The following is a 4338-nucleotide window of genomic DNA, read 5'->3' as shown; positions in this document are numbered from 1 at the left end:
TTGACAGGTGTCCCCATTACCCACGAGTTCGGGTCAACTTTTTCATTTAATTTGTTACATTATATATTGAGAAATTGAGGTCGTTACAATAAACCTGTCCAAGCCTATCTTGTACCTTACACGTGACTAACCTTGCCAGATTTGGCAAGGGATTTGCACGCAGGTCACCTAACTAGGTTTGGTATATATGTGACTTGTACCTAGCTAACTTGCTCAAATTTGATACATGACTTGCAGTGGCATGGTCCTTGTGAGTGATTGACCTAACTAAGTCTAGTATATGACTTGCATGTGGATTACCCACTCAAGGTTAGCACATGACTTGTAACGACCTGCCTAATTTACTGCATAATTAACCATATTAATTATCAATAACTTAAAACATAATAAAGTCAATTCGAACCTGGGGTAACGAGGACACACCTATCATACACAATGAAAACCGAAGCAGTAATAAACATAAATTTCAACCACTCAACCATATAATACAATATACCAGAGTTTCTACATTTCACTATACATTATACATATATATACAATCCTCAACATCACAAAAGATAAAACAAGGATCTTACATCCAAAAACCTACAAACCCTAGTTCAAAAGACTCACCCTCCTAGCAGGGTGGTAAACACTACCTCAACAGCGGCCTTGATTCGCTGGTCTTTCCGAGTTCCCTGAAATGTTTTAAGCTGGGGTGAGACACCTCTCAGTAAGGAAAATAAATTAAATAAAGTTGTGTGGCAACATGAATATTTAGGTGCTATTATAAACATACAGTACATTTCACATAATTGGAAACTGATAATATCATAACTGACTAAACGTATCATTTCATAAATATACTAATTCATATTGCTTATCACTGTTTATAAAATCATCTGATATAACTAGTAATTCTGAAATTTACCCATGATGAATAGTTAGCCGATGCCATGTATTACCCCCATGACGGGTTGTGTAGCTCGAAGGCGAGACCCAACAATGGCTGGCCGACCACTGCCGAGTCAAAAATGTATGTAAGTACAAAGGGCCCACCACACCCTGGTCTGGACTGCTAGGTGGACGTTTACAACTCTACACCGAAAGTCACATCGACTATCCATCTCCCACCCCCTCTACTAATAGGGGTGGTTAGCACAAGTCTAAACTGAACTGATCTGTATAGCAATGGTACCGTGCTCATAAAAATGGACTAAACTACTATCTGGGTTCTGATAACATATAATACATGATAATATACTATTTACACATAAATAGATTGATAGTGTTTTCTTATTTCTGTAATAACATAAATAAATACGGTCTTGCGCCGATTACATTCATAACCGTGGCCTTACTCCAAATACATACATAATCCACGGCCTTATGCCAACTATCAATCATGACCTTGCATCAAACATAACATATATACTGATCTGTATAAATGTACTGTATATCATATATTCTAAAATTATAATTTTCTGTTTGTCATGTTACTCCTGAAAATAATTGAAACATGTTTTAACTGTAAAATTAACTTAACATAATACGATATGCGTAAAATGATATTCATGTCACCCAATGTCAAATAAAATCATGCATTCTGTTATGAAATCATATTTCCTGTATAACAGTAGTATTTTCCCAAATATACATTCTTACAAGTATACTCATATATAACTCATGCTTTCTGAAAATTAATCTGCTAATAAATAGTACTAATTTTAATAAAAAATGGCTGCTTTAATTTATTCCCTTACCTGACTACTTAAAAGCCCTTACAACGACTAGGCCTACTCCCGCAGGGTTCCCCGTTCAACACCCTGAAAACGATATCTCCCTGAACAAAACTTTAGTATTTTTTCGAGTACTACATTTCTTATAACTGTAGGAAAGACAAATATTGAGTTAAAAACCTTACCTTGAAGCTGAGATGAAATCCAAGTTAATCCCACCAATAATCCACTCCAGCAGATTTGAAGAAAACTCTCCCAGGAGTGTCGTGGTGGCCTCGAATCGTCGAATCGGCGAGAATCCAACCCGAAATCTTAGAGAGAAGGAAGTAAAACCGAAGAGGAGTGAGAGAGGGAAGTTTTTTTGTGATTTTCTGCTGTAAAACCCGAGTTTAGGCTACTTATACACTGACCTTCGTCAACGAGACATGTGACTTCGTCGATGAGGTCATGAAGGGAATTCGTCGATGAACACTATTCCTCGTCAATGAAATTCAAAGCTGAAGAAAATAGTCTTTTGGCATCTTCTTGTCGACCAGACACGTGTCCCCGTCGACGAGCCCAATAAACCACTTCGTCGGCAAGGACCTACTGTGACCCCCTTTACAATTTCTTTCTCTCTCCTCCTCCTATTATTAAATTACGATAATTATTCAAGTATCTACATCATGTATATGGTGAAGCTAACTTAGCCTATCTACTTGTTCCTTGCACATGGTTGATTTGCCTAGGTCTCACACTTGATTTATATGGCCGACCCAAACCTAGCTTGGCTCATGTCTTGTATGTGGTTAAGCTGCTTAGGTTTGATACATGACCTCCATGTGATAGACTCGATCAAGTGTACATATGACTTGTATATGATCGAACTAGCCTAGGCTAGGTTCCTTGCACATGGCTGATCTAGCCCTTGGTTTGATCTACTCTCTAGGTGGTCTCCTTGCCCAAATTAGGGTTTCATTCCCTAGGTGGGAATTTTATCTAAAGGGAGGTTCATGTTTTCTATTAAATGAGATCCTTATCTAATAGTAATTTTGTTTTTTCTATCAAAACTTAAGTAAGATCAATATCTTTCATCCAATTTTCTTTACCAATTTAAAAATTGCACACACACATTTATATATACATAATGAGGAATTTTTTTTTTTTTTTTTTAAGTTCCAAAGGAGCATCATAGAAAAACTTACACGCAAAAAGGACATCAAATATAATTTACATTGCATAAATAATATTGTGTCACATAAGTGTTTTTAATTTTTTTTAAAGGTTGAATCTAACTGTACTAAATATAGGTTTTACTTACCGTAAAATACGGATCCATATTCGGCAAATTATTCAAAAGATAATGATATTGTAAAATAAGATTAATATGTTCTAAGACTTCATGATGCTACTATGTATTTTATTTCTCTTCTATTCAAAATCTTCACAATTAACTTTCTGTCACGAGAAATTGAACTCTGGTCAATGATAAATCACTTTATCTAAAAACACGATTCAGTTATATTTGTGCTTTAACTAAATCTTTATTTGAATTCATCTTCACAATTTGAGGATAACGTGAATATCAATTTAAATCGTTAGCAAGTTGGACCTTTTTTTCTAAATTTTGTTTAAAATCAGATACCTCCATAAAATGACCTACTATAGAGAGTGACTAGGCGTGGGGTCTTATATAGAATAAGACTTTTCTTCCTCTTCAAAGTCAACCGCTAGCTAAGAATTCCTCCATGGGAGGACATAGTGGAGTCATATACCAACATACATAACATCTAGACGTAAAACAAATTTTCATTATAAATACACAAAAATATGTGCGAGTTTTTAAAATTAGGAGAGGCCATAGTCACCCTTTCTCCCCTTCCTCCGCCATTTTTCAAAGTTAAACCTATGGATAAGAAAAATATGATTATTTGTGCATTCTAGAAGATTGCTAGTTGATTTACTTAATTGTGTTATAAATGCAAGCTCGTTGGTTAATCTTCGTTAGAATTCTTTATTAAAAAATAAAATATCATGCTCAAGTTTGTAATGTGAAACGAGAGACGGTCATAATTTGAGACACTAGATGCAAATTAAATTTTATTTATTAAAATTGTTCGCCTAAATTGTGAAAGTATGTTAAAAATATTGCTAAATTTTTTTACAAGAGGTAAAATTAGTGATTGCTTTAAGGTCACTTTTGAAACCTAGAAAATGTTAGGGAAATGAAGCAAAATATTTTAAACAATAAAATTTTCTTTTTCATGTTTGATTAGAAGGAATATATATATATAAATAACAAAATAGTGAACAAAAATTTCATTTTATACAGCATTAGCATTTTATTTTTGTTAATTTAATCACGAAAAATTCTTTCTTATGTGTTGTATTCTTTTAGTCGAATAGAAAAGAAAAACAAGTCATTCATATAAATTTATGATTATTAAATTATGTGATCGTATCTGATGAAAAATAAACTCTCCATACGACAATTACTCCTAATTATTTAATTTTATAAATTTATGAAATATTCACAGGTTGTGTTTAGAAATATTTTTTTTTATCTCGAATTTAAATTTATAAAAATTTAGGCAACAAAATATTATTTTATATTATGTTTTATTTAGAATTACACAAATTC

The sequence above is a fragment of the Malania oleifera genome, chromosome 1 (assembly GCF_029873635.1).
Source record: "Malania oleifera isolate guangnan ecotype guangnan chromosome 1, ASM2987363v1, whole genome shotgun sequence".
Lineage (NCBI taxonomy): Eukaryota > Viridiplantae > Streptophyta > Magnoliopsida > Santalales > Ximeniaceae > Malania > Malania oleifera.
The sequence above is the reverse complement of the archived record's forward strand: the minus strand, read 5'-3'. Positions refer to the sequence as shown.